The 17,793-nt window shown below is 43.2% G+C and overlaps 1 protein-coding gene across 2 annotated transcripts in view; it reads left to right on the forward strand.

Moving 5' to 3' along the window:
- The first annotated feature begins 164 nt into the window (after nucleotides 1–164).
- The window catches only part of LOC112249322 (tyrosine-protein kinase CSK), a 40,548-nt gene continuing 22,919 nt past the window's right edge, over nucleotides 165–17,793 (forward strand). Inside the window, exon 1 of one of the 2 annotated variants that reach the window (XM_024419164.2) lies at nucleotides 165–368. The gene's annotated coding sequence lies outside the window, so the exon portion shown is untranslated. Of the gene's footprint in view, nucleotides 369–645; nucleotides 753–17,793 lie in introns of those variants that run through there. The other variant, XM_024419165.2, reaches the window with a different exon arrangement.

Here is a 17,793-nt window from a genome sequence, read left to right on the forward strand (position 1 = left end):
GATATCTGTTTCCTGCAAACTGCAACTTGGCCGCATTTTGTTAGGGAGATATGTTTTGCTTCCACATCACTGGTTTGACCACAAGGTTGTACTCACAGCTCACACGTCTTCAGTCGGCTGAAATTCCCGTGTGTGTTGCTGCCAATAAATTAGCGCATGCGTACTGCTGCTTGGAAGGAGGGGGAGGCCATCCATTTCATTTACGAGGCCTGTGCGAACTCCGCATAGAGCGAGCGGCCAAACGTCAAATTGGGATATTCTTCTTTTTACGGTAGACAAACTGGATGCTCGAAATAACAGACATCATCTTCATGGCCTGCCGCGTTAAGTTGTAAAGACATCTGGTCAACATAAAGCGATCTCTTACGGTGAGTTGTTGCATACTCAAGCAGTGTCTCTAGCGCCGTGATGCAGCACACCATCTCAGCACAGGAAAGCTTGAGAATATTTTGAAATATTAGGCGGTTTTGTATTTTTGAACTGAGTTTCTTACCGCCAGTATAGCTACATCCATTAGATGTAATTCCAAGTTGTTTTGAATTGTTCAACGGCACCACCCATTTAACCGGTGCTATTAGCTAGCTACATTATTAGCGACCTCCGAGTTCCTTCGGTCAGACTGACTGGTGCCGCGGCCAGGAAGGTCAGCCAATTGATGGAACCAAAGGGTTATTTGACCGGTAGTTTGTCTGAGTTGTTTGTGTTGTGGCCGCTGACAGCTCAGCAAAAACGACAAGGAAAACAGGAAGTGGGTATGTTATTGTCTGCAAGGAAAAATGTGTCACTGCATGCCTGAATTGTATTGTTAATCGCCTGGCCTCGTGCACAGCTCAGTGTAGTTACACTGTTGTGAGTGAATATGGTTCTGTGTTCCATACTAATATCTGACAATTTGTGATTTGTTCATTGTTGTGATTTAGGTTTATTGAGGATGTTGTCATAATCAATCCTCCGTCAACACGTTTTCTAACATTGTTGTCCCTATCATTACAAATGTTGCAATGTAACCCCATGTTATCGCGTGCTGGGGCATGCCTGTCTGAAACCATGTAGCCTCAACTCATTGTTGCCATACTTAGCTACAACCTTGTCTTTGTTATTATGAGCCATAGCGGTAATCAGAAGCTAGAGCATTTGGTTATGTCCAGTTGTTTTGGTTGTCTCTTCTTCTGGTATTAGTTAGGCTGTAAGCTTACATGCCATTGGAAGTATAATATTGTCAATGTGACAGAGCACCATAATATTGTTGTACTTGGCATGATGTGCTGTCAGTTAGGTTTAAAGAAACCGGTGTCAAAAGCCTATAATGAATGCAATGTGAAATATTTTGTTTTACTTTTCAGGGGTCGTGGATGGTCACATGAACAATTTGGGCATCATAGAGGAGTAATGAACTAAATCACTTCTCTGCCTAACAAATGCCCTGTCTTCACTCTATGGTTATTAAGTGCAAAGTGTAATGTAGCAGATACTTGAGCTTTGGGTTTTCCATTAGAGAAAAATCTGTAATCAAGATGGCGGGAGGAGTTGATCCTGCCTTTCATTATCCCCCGAGGTATCTGGAAACCAGACTGCAACATGTTTGGGCTCTATGTTGTCTGAGCTGGGCCTTCTGCTGCCTTGTTGGGTTGTCCACCTGGCACATGGAGGCTGAGTGAGTGGTTGCGTCCAAAGTGTGCTCTTGTGCACTCAAGGTAAGTGAGCAAGTATGCACTTAGGGCATAAGGGTAGGCTATAGAATTGGTATGCAGTAATTGAAGACAGGGCTGTTCTCATCTCTCTGTAAAGGCAAGCAGACCATCTACTGATACCCTGATGAAGGCAGTTGTCAAAATGCACTGTTTAAGAAGTTTGCAAGCAAACTTCCATTTTGTTACCAAGAGTTGCTGAATAGATAGGTTAGCTGACAACGTCATGAGTTCTTCCATGGGGCAGAACTCGGCGTGTTGTGATTCTGGATGGCCAGCAGAACTCGGCGTGTTGTGATTCTGGATGGCCAGATTGTCATTCTTGCAAGCAAACTGCCATTTGGGAATTATAAGTGGCTCATTTGAAGACATATTGATACCATGTCTTGTTTTGAGGTGTTTTAAATAATTTTATGTCAGTGTTTAATATGGTTGAAATTCGCTAGCTAGCTAACCAGCAACTGTAACAATCTATTTGAGAGTCAAGTGCTCATGATGTAATTTTATTTTATTAACCTTGGACACAATATACACGTTGTCCACAGTCTAAGCCAACCCTGTCTGTTTTGCACACTCCTCGGTTTTGTTCCAAAACAACCAACCCGTCTATCTTTCGCTTTGCTCCAGTATTCATGCACCATGGTTATCTAGTGAGATAGCGACAGACCCCATCTACTGAGGCAGACCCATGCAGGTACGGAATGCATGACCAAACCATCAATACACCTTCCTCTGCTCTTTGTTAATAGCTCACACTGCAGTATTGATCGACTGATGGATTGATTGATTGACGGTAGATTGCATTAGCCACTGAGCATGGCAGGCTGAAGAAGACGAGGTGTCAGCTGGAGCTCATTTCTGCTCACCCTTGTCTCTATGAAGTATTCAGTATCTCAGAGCTCAGCTTACACACTCAGCAGGAAGGGAGGTAATGGCTGCTCTCTGTCTGCTGTACACTCTCTCATTAGACATCTTAAGCCTGGCCAACAGGCCAAGGACCCTGACCTTTAAACAGTTGCCACTTTCTATTTCTTTCTCCTCCCAAATGTTTTTTTTTCTCTCTCTCTGGAATGCATGTTGGTTTTTATTTGTAGATTTGTGTAGTCCTCAATTGAAAGTGGCATTAAGTTGATCTGGTGGGCACTAGACTAGCGTACCTAGATGTTCCTGTTTTTATTCCCTTTTACCTCCATCCTCAGTCAGTTTAAATTTGCTTGGCATAGTTGTTTTTAGAGGAGAAATGTAGTTTTGAGGTTAATGAGTTGGTTAGTTGTGTGTGTCTGAGCAGTGCCTGTGTGGGTTGTTAGGGGCCTGGAAGGAAAGAAATTGCCCCACACTCCCTGCTGTCTCGTTCAACAAGGCACATCTGGGGCATGCATTTGAGCTACATTCTGTTTATTGAATATCTATCAGTAAGATGGTGAGAGAAGTAGCCTAGGCCTAGATGGTGTTTGTTGACATGCACTCTGACCCTTGGATTCTGTATGTGGTGGATCATGCTAGGATCCATTTAAGTTATCCAATCAGAACCATGTCATACTAACAACATGTTTTAGTAGCACCACCATAAGTGTAACACAATGCACTATAATTATTTTCACACAGTGCAGTCAGTGTGCAGCTTTCAAAGAGGCTGGCCTTGTAGCCGTTCAGCTTCATATTATTCTATGTCATTAAAACAACCCTGGCACTGTGGTCTCTATGTAACATGGGAGTAGAGGTGGCAGAGAGCCATATTAGCCCTGCTCTCTCTTCTCTCCCTCTGGTGCTCCTATGTCTCCTTCTCTCTGTTCAGCAGCTGTGGAAGGAAGGAGCAGTGTTGTGTTGGGGCCCACATGGAGGGCGAGACCCCTCCGGCCCTGCCTACCACCCAGCAGAAAGGGGGCATTGTGGTGGCGGTCTGAGGCACAAACACAGTGGGCGAGCATCTCCATCTGGGCAGCGGCTGGCCAGGCAGGCTGCTCCTTGAGAGGTGCATGCATTTCCTGCTACTGGGCCTGCTGGACAGCCACAGGGACCCTCACATTTCTAAGGAGAGCACAGCTGCTGGCCTGACACACACACTGAGACCCAGTGAGACATTCGCTCCCTGTTGAGAATCATTTTACACCAATCTGACCCAAAACCCAGATTAGAATAACTGCCTAAGGTGTTATTTGTCTAATTGAGTGTTTGCATTGGTGTAAAAGCACACATCTTCTTTACTTCTATAAAAGGTCCTACACAGATTTTGGTAGAATGTGGTTGTCGTTTTAAAACACTCACAGGTTTACTGACTAAGGATCACATTTACACCACTACTTTCAGTAACTGTTGCCTTCCCAGGCCGACCGCAGTGTGTCACCGAGAAGGGTGACATTGTTAACTTGGCAGGCAGCGCTGCTGTCGACTTGTCATGTCTGAGACCTGCTGCAACCCAAACCTTTTTTTATCTCAGTAATCACTCTCAAGTGATGATTTAAAGACCACACCGAGAGACATTCCACAGCTCAATATAGTAGACACAGATTTACAGGAGAGGTGATTGAAGCTCAGTCACTGAATGCCATCTATCCCTTGTTGCCTTATTCTTATGTTTTCAGACTCTTTTAGAACACAATTGCACAACCCCCTGTTGTGCGAACGGTCAGGTGGCCATGGTTAATTATTCAAATGTTGGGCTTTGGAAGGCATCAGTCAGGGTTTTGTGTTTGTGGGAGCTGATTTGAATTAATGAGAAAAAGATAAATGTTGCGCCGATTGGAACAGAAGGTCACTTCCTCCTACAGACTGAGCCATGCAGAAGAGCTCACATCAAGACACTTTGTTACATATTTTGCTGGCTGTGGCTGGCTAACCTGACTGGCTGTGGCTGGCTAACCTGACTGGCTGTGGCTGGCTAACCTGACTGGCTGTGGCTGGCTAACCTGACTGGCTGTGGCTGGCTAACCTGACTGGCTGTGGCTGGCTAACCTGACTGGCTGTGGCTGGCTAACCTGACTGGCTGTGGCTGGCTAACCTGACTGGCTGTGGCTGGCTAACCTGACTGGCTGACTGTTAAATTGATGGTGGACGACGGACTGACCGTTGTTTGGTATCATAGTTTCTGATTGTGGCATTTGATCGAGAGCGGGCATATCATAGAAATGCCTTGTCAGTAGCTAGGCCTAGGCTGCACCTCAGCCATATTGAGTGTACACAAGTATTTTGTCAAATTGCTGTGGACTGGGGGCTTTACCTGTTTGGCCTATTTCTGTTGGGGATGTGGTATTCATATGTGACCCTCATTGTCTTGTCCACACAGGGCTGAGGTTGTTCTGGCCCTGTGGTCACCTAGTTAGCAGGAAGTGTTGTGAAGTCACTGCAGGGAAGAGATGTATGCTGCTTGCCTGTCCTGTATTTTAGCCTGTGGTTTCCCCTGCTTTCCCCGCACTTCCCTAGGTAGGAGCAGCTCTATTGTAGATGCCTAACTTTGGATTTTGAGCCCTCAATGAAAGGGAGAGAATTATGTTGGTTGTTATGTAACTGGTGGGGCCGTGGGGGGTAGACTCATATAGCCTATCTACATTGTTCTTGACAGACTGACCTTTTTGTATGGAACACGGGATAAGTCCTAGCTGATACATCTGTCTCAGTGGGGAAGCCATCTACTATCATCTGCTGTTTGGAATTTAGGCCAACTTGTACAAGCTAACTTCAAATAACAACCAGCATCAAAGATGGAGGAATTCTCAACAATTGATCAGTAGACACTTACAAGTGTCTAGATTTATGAACTCTTAACAGTTTTACCTGACACCCTCTTTGAGCTCTTTGATAATTTTGCAGGTTATATGCTAGGTTTACTTCCTGAAAGCAGATGATTTCAAGGATTTTATCAGCTTGCAAGTCACCTCTGAACTTGATGTAGCACATTTGACTCAACAGCAGTTCAATCAGGCCAAAGGCAGCCCTCATCCAAGGGCTAGCTGGCCAATCAAGATGTGTGAGCTCTTGTCTTGGTACATGAGAATGGTTTCTGGAAAAGGAGAGGAACTTGCATCAGCTATTGATTGATACTTAAGGAGGATGATTGCTCTGGTAGTCTGAGCATGCTTAGTGATGTGCTTGTCTGTAGTCTCTCTTTCAGACTACTCTGCTATGGTGGGGGGCTGGTCATGTTCTTTGTGAAAGCCTTCCACCGTACAGCCATGTTGTGTTATCACCCTTATTACTAAGACAAGCAGCACTAGTTTAATTCTCTCAATGCTCTCTTCAGTCCTTGACTGGGGTACTGAGAGTGTCAACTAGCAGTGTTATTAACACTGCATAAATAGCTATAATTACTTTTTGCAGTAATTGTTAATACTTCACACTCAACTCCTGGAACGTCTTCAATTTTGAGTATGCCAATTCAGTTTCCTGTGTCTAAGAATAGTAGCTTCAGGAAGTTAGTTAACTGTCAGACACTGCTCTTGTAGTGGTTTATGTCTGTTATTGGACAGGCCATCTAGCTGGGATGGAGAGCTGATGTCCAGTCTGAACAGTGCTGCTCTGCTCTTTACACACACACACACACACACACACACACACACACAGCATTCTGCTGACAGGCTGCCTAGCTGTTGCATCTCTCCAGGCCTTTACGTTACTATATCAGGGTTAGCTTTGGGGAAAATAAACCACTGCTGTCGCTAGTTCCTCCCCAACCAACTCCTCTGAGCCTCTGGGGAATGTTATAATGTGCCAGACAGTCATTCTGCATGTTCTGACCGTGTTAGGTGTTGGTTGGTTTGTTTTGCAGCATTAACCTCATTGTGGTGAGGCAGGGACTCGGGTAGAGTTTGGGTGAGTATTAAAGCTCACACACACTGGTAGGATTGTCAAACGTTTGCCTGCCGACAGTACTTAGTACCTCTGAACAGAGGGTCGGCGGTCAATCCCTTTTTTGTGTTCACACAGCAAAGACCTTGGAATTCGTCAGCCACTCAGCCTTGTTAAAATACTCTAAACCAGAAGGTTGCAGTAGCGTTATTTGGCAATGCCTATCCGTGCTTAGGGTCTAGATTCCAAGCTATCTGCGCTAATGTTGCTTTTTTTTTTTCATAATCCCATACGGCCAGTGCCAGCCCATAGCCAAATGTTTAGCTAGCTAATGTTAGCATATTCGCTAGCTAGCACAACCGTGCAGTGTCCTTAGCTAGCTAACACGGGCAGCCGTTTTAATAGAGACTAGCTAATCCATTGTGATTTAATTATGTCAATACTAGCTACAGTGGTTAGCTAGCTTGGAGGAAGTAGATAGTGTTTTGTGCATTGCGTCTGTGTACTTAGCTAGCTAAAATCCTATCGCCTACATTGCATATTAAGTGTGACTGGCTCATCTGTAGATTTATGGTGAAAATGCCATTAAAAAAATATATATATATATATATTTTTTTTTTGTTGGCTCCCCATGTGGAGTTTGAGCCAATCAAAGAGCACAGAAGTCAGCCTCCCGGGTGGCGCAGCTGTGCCACCAGAGACTCTGGGTTTGCACCCAGGCTCCGTCGCCGCCGGCCGCGACTGGGAGGTCCGTGGGGCGACGCACAATTGGCCTAACGTCGTCCGAGTTAGGGAGGGTTTGGCCGGTAGGGATATCCTTGTCTCGTCGCTCACCAGCGACTCCTGTGGCGTGCCGGGCGCAGTGCGCGCTAACCAAGGTAGCCAGATGCACGGGGTTTCCTCCGACACATTGGTGCGGCTGGCTTCCGGGTTGGCGGTGCGCTGTGTTAAGAAGCAGTGCGGCTTGATTGTTGTGTTTCGGAGGACGCATAGCTTTCGACCTTCGTCTCTCCCGAGCCCTTAAGGGAGTTGTAGCAATGAGACAAGATAGTAGCTACTAACAATTGGATACTACGAAAAGGGGGTAAGAAAATTTAAAACAAAGAGCACAAAAGTCGAGTTGTTGGCCACTGACGAGCATTGTGATCCTAAAAGTAGAATCCGTAGGTTCGTTGCAGGTACCACTTTTGTACTAGCAAGAGAAGGAAAGGCCTAGTGTCATAAGTACCAATCGGCAGTGAGATTTTGTTTAAATGCTTCAGGAGTAGCTCCTGCCTTCATGTATCTTAGTTGAATGGTTTCAGATGGAACAGTGCATTAGAGGTCCTCACAGTGGGATGTACCCAGATCCCTTTCACCTATGGATCAATATTGTGTTTTAGGGTTATCCTAAATGAATCCTACATTTGTGTAGGCTAGGGTTACCAGCACCCTAACCTCTGCCATGCGACGCTACTCTTTGCTCCCACTCCATGGCTCATGTTTCCCTGGACTTTGACCTCTGCTGGGCCTGACCTGGCTGGGGTGTTATCGTTTGTCCAGATAGTTAAATGTTTTGCCCCGAAAACTAGTTTCTATTCAGGTAGGCGCCCATCCCGTTTTCTTATGTTTGAAAAGAAGGGAGAGAGTAGTAGAGATATGACTTTCGCCTCGTAGCACTCCTGTCATCATGAAGTGCTTTGAGAGACTATTCAAGGATCATATCACCGTCACCCAAGACCCACTTCAATTTGCTTACCGCCCCAATAGGTCCACAGATGATGCAATCGCCATCACACGCACACTGCCCTATCCCATCTGGACAAGAGGAATATCTATGTAAGAATGCTGTTCATTGACTACAGCTCAGCATTCAACACCATAGTATCCTCCAAACTCATCATTAAGCTTGAGACCCTGGTTCTCGACCCTGGACTTTCTGACGGGCAGCCCCCAGGTGGTGAAGGTAGGAAACAACACCTCCACTTTGCTTATCCGCAACACTGGGGCCCCACAAGGGTGCATTCTCAGCCCCCTCCTGTACTAGGATAGTGAGCACCCCCCTAACCACATCAGCGGGACCACAGTGGAGAAGGTCGAAAGCTTCCAAGTTCCTCAGGGTACATATCACAGACAAACAGAAATGGTCCACACACAGTGTGGTGAAGAAGGCACAGCGGCGACCTCTTCATCCTCAGGAGGCTGAAAAAAAATTGGCTTGTCACTGAACACCCTCACTAACTTTTATAGGTGCACAATTGAGAGCATCCTGTCGGGCTGTATCACCGCCTGGTACGGCAACTGCACCGCCTACAACCGCAGGGTTCTCCGGAGGGTGGTGCAGTCTGCACAACGCATCACCGGGGGCAAACTACCTACCCTCCAGGACACCTACAACACCCAACGTCACAGGAAGGCAAAAAAGATCAAGGACAATAACCACCTGAGCCACTGCCTGTTCACCCCGCTTCCATCCAGAAGGTGAGGTCGGTACAGACAAAGCTGGGACAGAGAGATGGAAGCTGTTATTCAATCTCAAGCCATCAGATTATTAAACAGTCATCACTATCACAGAGTGGCAGCTGCCTATTTAGACTTAATATCATTGTCCTCTTTAATAAATGAACACTAGTCACTTTAATAACGCCAATTTAAGAATGTTTACATATCTCGTGTATCCTACACGATCTATTGCATCTTAGCCGATCTGTCACTGCTCGTCCATATATTTTTATATTCTTATCCCATTCCTTTACTAGATTGTGTGTATTAGGTTTTGTTGTGCAATTGTTGATATTACCTGTTAGATACTGCTGTGCTGTCGGATCTAGAAGCATAAGCATTTCGCTACACTTGCAATAACATCTCCCATCCATGTGTATGTGAATAATTTGATCTAACTGCAGTGCAATGATTTGTCTTGAGCTGTCATGCATTGCAAAGCACAAAGCTAACAACAGTCTAGCTATGGTTTCATCATAGACATGGAAATGCCAATGGCCTGTATTTATGTTGAGTTTAAGTGTCAAGCTCATGCACAAACACTGGTCATCTTCACCCCCAGTATGTGAGGCTATTGTACAGTCATAAACAACCTGTTGGCCTTGTCTCTATGCTCTCTGCTCCACAGGGCTCCCTGCAACTGCTGCCTCTGCAAGCATTTGCAGTTTACTTTGCAGAAATCCTCTCTAAGCATCTCTCACTAGGCCTATGATCTCATAGATTATCACACGCACACACACACCCCTTATCTCTGATGGCCTCTTTTTATGCAGGTCAGACAAAAAGAGGCCTCTTGGTGTAGGCTGAGAAATGATGTGTGCGCTATCATGGGAATCTCTCATGTAGCCTATCCCACTTCTCTCTTCACACTCCTCTTAATGGGATCAATTCTGCCTGCCACTCTAGTCACTTTCTAATGCATTCATTGGGCGTAGGATAAGATGGCTTTCCATTTACCGCTGTTGGACATGTTTTAAGTTCTCTCCAACCCTACCTGTCTTCACACCATTGAGACATCCGCTTGCTTTCTTGCCCTCATTTTGTTAAATGTGTTAATGTTGTTTGCTTGAGATTGTAATGAAGACTTGTCCACATGTTGCTTGGCTTCTTGGCACCTATGTGAGAGAGGAAGACACAGCAGGCAGCCCTGTGTGGTATAATAATGTCATTGAGAGAAGGATTCTTTATATCAGTAATGATGAATGGTTTGCGTCTGAGATGAGCTCTAAACAGCTCCGCTCATACAAAGAACTGAATACAAAAATATATGATGCCAGCGTGTCTGTTCTGGCTACATCTTTTGTGTGCGTCTTTCTGGCTGTGTGACAGTATGTTGAGTAGAGGTCGACCGATTTATGATTTCTCAACGCCGATACCGATTCTTTGAGGACCAAAAAAAGCAGATGCCTATTTTAAAATACAATAAAATTAACCAATTAATTTACATTATTTATTTGTAATAATGACAATTACAGCAATACTGAATAAACACTTATTTTAACTTAATATAATACATCAATAAAAAATCAATTTAGCCTCAATAATGAAACATGTTCAATTTGGTTTAAATAATGCAAAAACAAAGTGTTGGAGAAGAAAGTAAAAGTGCAATATGTGCCATGTGAAAAAGCTAACGTTTAAGTTCCTTGCTCAGAACATGAAAACATATGAAAGTTGGTGGTTCCTTTTAACATGAGTCTTCAATATTTTAAGGTAAGAGGTTTTAGGTTGTAGTTAATATAGTATTTATAGGACTATTTCTATACCATTTGTATTTCATATACCTTTGACTATTGGATGTTCTTATAGGCACTATAGTATTGCCAGTGTAACAGTATAGCTTCCGTCCCTCTCCTCGCCCCTATCTGGGCTCGAACCAGGGACACATAGACAACAGCCACACTCGAAGCAGCGTTACCCATCGCTTCACAAAAGCCGCGGCTCTTGCAGCGCAAGGGGAATAACTACTCCAAGTCTCAGAGCGAATGACATTTGAAACGCTATTAGAGCGCACCCCGCTAACTAGCTAGCCGTTTCACATCGGTTACACTAGCCTAATCTCGGTAGTTGATAGGCTTGAAGCCATAAACAGCGCTGTGCTTGCGAAGAGCTGCTGGCAAAACGCACGAAAGTGCTGTTTGAATAAACGCTTACGAGCGTGCTGCTGCCTACCATCGCTTAGTCAGACTGCTCTATCAAATCATAGACTTAATTATAACATGATAACACACAGAAATACCAGCCTTAGGTCATTAATATGGTAGAATCCGGAAACTATCATTTTGAAAACAAACAATGTTTATTTCAGGGAAATATGGAACTGTTCGGTATTTTATCTAATGGGTGGCATCCCTAAGTCTAAATATTCTTGTTACATTGCATAACCTTCGATGTTTTGTCATAATTATGTAAAATTCTGGCAAATTAGTTCGCAATGAGCCAGGCTGCCCAAACTGTTGCATATACCCTGACTCTGCATGCAATGAATGCAAGAGAAGTGACACAATTTCACCTGGTTAATATTGCCTGCTAACCTGGATTTCTTTTAGCTAAATATGCAGGTTTAAAAATGTATACTTCCGTGTATTGATTTTAAGAAAGACATTGGTGTTTATTATGGTTAGGTACAGTCGTCCAACGATTGTGCTTTTGTTAAATCATCCCCCAGCATTGCATCGATTATATGCAACGCAGGACACGCTAGATAAACTAGTAATATCATCAACCATGTGTAGTTATAACTAGTGATTATGATTTTTAAAATTTTTACAAGATAAGTTTAATGCTAGCTAGCAATTTATCTTGGCTTCTACTGCATTCGCGTAACAGGCAGTCTCCTTGTGGAGAGCAACGAGAGGCAGGTGGTTAGAGCGTTGGACTAGTTAATGGTAAGGTTGCAAGATTGGAACCCCCTGAGCTGACAAGGTGAAAATCTGTCATTATGCCCCTGAACAAGGCAGTTAACCCACCGTTCCTAGGCCGTCATTGAAAGTAAGAATGTGTTCTTAACTGACTTGCCTAGTTAAATAAAGGTATTATAAAAAAGATAGTAGCTACTAAAACAATTGGATACCACGAAATTGGGGAGGAAAAAGGGGTAAAATAAATAAAATATATATTTTTTTAAAGATGAAAAAATCGGCGCCCAAAAATACCAATTTCCGATTGTTATGAAAACTTGAAATCGGCCTTAATTAATCGGTCAACCTCTAATGTTGTGTGATCTGACTTGATGTGTGCTGGGTGAATCTAGGCCATATGTAGAGACTAGAGGAGCTATAACACACTTCAGCACACTGTCCTAACCTGGAGCTCGAGGACTTGCAGTCTTGCACTGACTAAACCATAATGTCTGTACCATATGATCATTTTCATTTCCCTATCAAGAATTCATTGCCTTCATTACAATGAAGGATGTTTATTTATTCTGCTTTTCATTTGTTGAATATCTTTATTGACAATCTCTTTCTGTGAGACAAAGATAATAATATCAGAAGATATTCATGAATTGTAGCCTACCACAATTGCCTTTTTTGTCTCATCAGGAGCCTAGCCTATATCTTTAGAGGATATATGAGGAAGAGAATTCAATTCCACTCTCTGTGAGCTTGCATGTGAGTCTCTGTGGAGGATGCTAATGTAAGTCTGTGTTTATTATTCACAGGCTAGCTGTGTGTGTGATTATTCGCAGTGCTGGCTGGTGTACAGTAGGGTCCGATGGCCGCGGGGTATGGCTCCATTATTCATGTTTAGTGTCCGAGTGAAACAACTCTCACAGGGGACCAGTACGGAAAAGTATGACATTGTATGCACTCACTACTGTAAGTCTCTCTGGATAAGAGCTTCTGCTAAATTACTAAAAGGTAAAGGACTCACTGTCACTGCAGCCCTGAAGCCTTTACCACAGCAGCACGGGATAGCCCTTCACCCCACAACCTCTCTTCTTTATGGACATCTCCCTCACTTCCTTTGTTCTCTCCTCTGTATTTCCTGTCACTCTTCTTCCCTCACTCTCCCCTGCCACAGTCTGTCAGTTGGAGATGAGTGATTTGCGTTGTTGTACCAGGACCCTGCTGATGCTGAACCCTCTCATTGCTGTGTGTGATGAGGCTCTTTGTCACCTATTACTCTGACTTCTCCTGTAGATAGAGTGGGGAGCTGTGCAGTGAAATGAGGCACATTGACTGAGGCAGGCAGACTGCTTCTCTGAGTATTTAAGACACTGCAACAGTCTATTTTGCTGCTAGTGCCGGTAACCTGCTGTCAGGACCGAGCACAATCATTTCTCTCTCGCTCACACTCTCACTCACTCTCTCAGCCTCCCAAATCCCCTTTCATGGCTCAAGCTCCTTCTGCCTCGATTTGTCTCTGTTCAAGGGACTCCTTCATCACTCCAATCCACTCCTCCCCTCTGCCTCCATACTGCTTGACAACTAGACGTCCTACCCCCCCCTCCTTCTTTTCTAGCCGTCTGCTCACCTTCCCCAGAATTTCCTTTGTGGCATCTCTGACATCCTGTGGCGGAGAAAATCCCCTCATGTATGTATGTATGTATGTATGTATGTATGTATGTATGTATGTATGTATGTACACACACACACACACACACACACAACTAATGTATGCAATTATGAAAGTGAATGCAGTCTCACTTTGCCTGGATATGCATAGGCTATAAATAGCACGAGCTGCTGTGCTGAGATTGAGACCACAGCTAAGAGAGCTGCTGTGGCTCTGCTGCTAACAGCAGCTTCTGAAGGGAAGAGGATTCTTGCTGCCTTTCACCTTCTATTACTGTGCTGTCAAAATAGGCTACACATTCACTCAGATCAACACCCTCCATTTCTTCTGCATGACATACTGTACTATATTCAAGTGCATACTGCTGCCTTGCTGTCTTTCATGTGAGAATTTCTTACATGCTCACTCTACACCATGTTTTTCTACAAATGGATAAGAGGATGGGGAATTTATTAGTGGTGGGGGGGGGGGATTGATATACAGTTGCCCATCACAATATTTTGGATTATATTGATAGTTTGACTCCAGGTGTGTGTGTACAGTTTAAGTCGGAAGTTTACATACACCTTAGCCAAATACACTTAAACTCAGTTTCTCACAATTCCTGACATTTTATCCGAGTTAGGATCACTACTTTATTTTAAGAATAAAGCTTTTATTTCTTTCATCACATTCCCAGTGGGTCAGAAGTTTACATACTCAATTAGTATTTGGTAGCATTGCCTTTTTAAAATTGTTTAATAACTTGGGTCAAATGTTTCAGGTAGCCTTCCACAAGCTTCCCACAATAAGTTGGGTGAATTTTGGCCCATTCCTCCTGACAAAGCTGGTGTAACTGAGTCAGGTTTGTAGGCCTCCTTGCTCACACATGCTTTTTCAGTTCTGCCCACAAATGTTCTATAGGCTTGAGGTCAGGGCTTTGTGATGGTCACTCCAATAGCGTGACTTTGTCCTTAATAGAGGTCGACCGATTATGATTTTTCAATACCGATACCGATTATAGGAGGACTAAAAAAAGCAGATTCCGATTTATATAAAATAAAAAATTATTTGTAATAATGACAATTACAGCAATACTGAATGAACACTTATTTTAACTTAATATAATTCATCAATAAAATCAATTTAGCCTCAAATAAATAATGAAACATGTTCAATTTGGTTTAAATAATGCAAAAACAAAGTGTTGGAGAAGAAAGTAAAAGTGCAATATGTGCCATGTAAGAAAGCTAGCGTTTAAGTTCCTTGCTCAGAACATGAGAACATATGAAAGCTGATGGTTCCTTTTAACATGAGACTTCAATATTCCCACTTAAGAAGTTTTAGGTTGTAGTTATTATAGGACTATTTCTCTCTATACGATTTGTATTTCATATACCTTTTGATTATTGGATGTTCTCATAGGCACTTTAGTATTGCCAGTGTAACAGTATAGCTTCCGTCCCTCTCCCCGCCCCTACCTGGGCTCGAACCAGGAACACATCGACAACAGCCACCCCCCATGCAGAGCAAGGGGAACAACCACTCCAAGTCTCAGAGCGAGTGACGTTTGAAACGCTTTTGGCGGTCACCCCGCTAACTAGCTTGCCATTTCACATCGGTTACACCAGCCTAATCTCGGGAGTTGATAGGCTTGAAGTCATAAACAGCGCAATGAAGCATTGCGAAGAGCTGCTGGCAAAAGGTATGAAAGTGCTGTTTGAATGCTTACGAGCCTGCTGGTGCCTACCATCGTTCAGTCAGACTGCTCTATCAAATCATAGACTTAATTATAACATAATAACACACAGAAATACGAGCCTTAGGTCATTTAATATGGTTGAATCTGGAAACTATCATCAGTGAAATACGGAACCGTTCCGTATTTTATCTAACGGGGGTGGCATCCATAAATCTAAATATTCCTGTTGCATTGCACAACCTTCAATGTATGTCATAATTACCTAAAATTCGGGCGAATTAGGCGGCCCAAACTGTTGCATATACCCTGACTCTGCGTGCAATGAACGCAAGAGTGGCTTCTTCTTTGCTGAGCTGCCTTTTCAGGTTATTTCGATATAGAACTTGTTTTACTGTGGATATAGATACTTTTGTACCTGTTTCCTCCAGCATCTTCACAAGGTCCTTTGCTACTGTTCTGGGATTGATATTCCCTTTCGCACCAAAGTACGTTCATCTCTAGGAGACAGAACGCGTCTCATTCCTGAGTGGTATGACAGTTGCGTGGTCCATGATGTTTATACTTGCGTACTATTGTTTGTACAGATGAACGTGGTACCTTCAGGCGTGTGGAAATTGCTCCCAATGATGAACCAGCCTTGTGGAGGTATACCATTTTTTTTCTGAGGTCTTGGCTGATTTCTTTTGATTTTTCCATGATGTCAAGCAAAGAGGCACTGAGTTTGAAGGTAGGCCTTAAAATACATCCACATGGACACCTCCAAATGACTCAAATGATGTCAATTAGCCTATCAGAAGCTTCTAAAGCCATAAAATGATTTTCTGGAAATTTCCAAGCTGTTTAAAGGCACAGTCAACTCAGTGTATGTAAACTTCTGACCCACGAATTGTGATGCAGTGAATTATAAGTGAAATAATCTGTCTGTAAACAATTGTTGGAAAAATTACTTGTGTCATGCACAAAGTCTTAACCGACTTGCCAAAACTATAGTTTGTTAACAAGAAAGAGGTTGAAAAATGAGTTTTAATGACTCCAACCTAAGTGTATGTAAACTTCTGACTTCAACTGTATATAGCCTAGGCTAAAATAAATAATTTTTATATATATATATATATATATATATATATACTGCTAAAAAAAATAAAGGGAACACTTAAACAACACAATGTGCCTTGCGAAAGTATTCAGCCCCCTTGAACTTTGCGACCTTTTGCCACATTTCAGGCTTCAAACATAAAGATATAAAACTGTATTTTTTTTGAGAAGAATCAACAACAAGTGGGACACAATCATGAAGTGGAACGACATTTATTGGATATTTCAAACTTTTTTAACAAATCAAAAACTGAAAAATTGGGCGTGCAAAATTATTCAGCCCCTTTACTTTCAGTGCAGCAAACTCTCTCTCCAGAAGTTCAGTGAGGAGCTCTGAATGATCCAATGTTGACCAAAATGACTACTGATGATAAATACAATCCACCTGTGTGTAATCAAGTCTCCGTATAAATGCACCTGCACTGTGATAGTCTCAGAGGTCCGTTAAAAGCGCAGAGAGCATCATGAAGAACAAGGAACACACCAGGCAGGTCCGAGATACTGTTGTGAAGAAGTTTAAAGCCGGATTTGGATACAAAAAGATTTCCCAAGCTTTAAACATCCCAAGGAGCACTGTGCAAGCGATAATATTGAAATGGAAGGAGTATCAGACCACTGCAAATCTACCAAGACTTGGCCGTCCCTCTAAACTTTCAGCTCATACAAGGAGAAGACTGATCAGAGATGCAGCCAAGAGGCCCATGATCACTCTGGATGAACTGCAGAGATCTACAGCTGAGGTGGGAGACTGTCCATAGGACAACAATCAGTCGTATATTGCACAAATCTGGCCTTTATGGAAGAGTGGCAAGAAGAAAGCCATTTCTTAAAGATCTCCATAAAAAGTGTTGTTTAAAATTTGCCACAAGCCACCTGGGAGACACACCAAACATGTCGAAGAAGGTGCTCTGGTCAGATGAAACCAAAATTGAACTTTTTGGCAACAATGCAAAACGTTATGTTTGGCGTAAAAGCAACACAGCGCATCACCCTGTACACACCATCCCCACTGTCAAACATGGTGGTGGCAGCATCATGGTTTGGGCCTGCTTTTCTTCAGCAGGGACAGGGAAGATGGTTAAAATTGATGGGAAGATGGATGGAGCCAAATACAGGACCATTCTGGAAGAAAACCTGATGGAGTCTGCAAGAGACTGGGACGGAGATTTGTCTTCCAACAAGACAATGATCCAAAACATAAAGCAAAATCTAGAATGGAATGGTTCAAAAATAAACATATCCAGGTGATAGAATGGCCAAGTCAAAGTCCAGACCTGAATCCAATCGAGAATCTGTGGAAAGAACTGAAAACTGCTGTTCACAAATGCTCTCCATCCAACCTCACTGAGCTCGAGCTGTTTTGCAAGGAGGAATGGGAAAAAATGTCAGTCTCTCGATGTGCAAAACTGATAGTGACATACCCTCACGCGACATACAGCTGTAATCGCAGCAAAAGGTGGCGCTACAAAGTATTAACTTAAGGGGGCTAAATAATTTTGCACGCCCAATTGTTCAGTTTTTGATTTGTTAAAAAAGTTTGAAATA

This window comes from Oncorhynchus tshawytscha, linkage group LG04 (assembly GCF_018296145.1).
Source record: "Oncorhynchus tshawytscha isolate Ot180627B linkage group LG04, Otsh_v2.0, whole genome shotgun sequence".
NCBI lineage: Eukaryota > Metazoa > Chordata > Actinopteri > Salmoniformes > Salmonidae > Oncorhynchus > Oncorhynchus tshawytscha.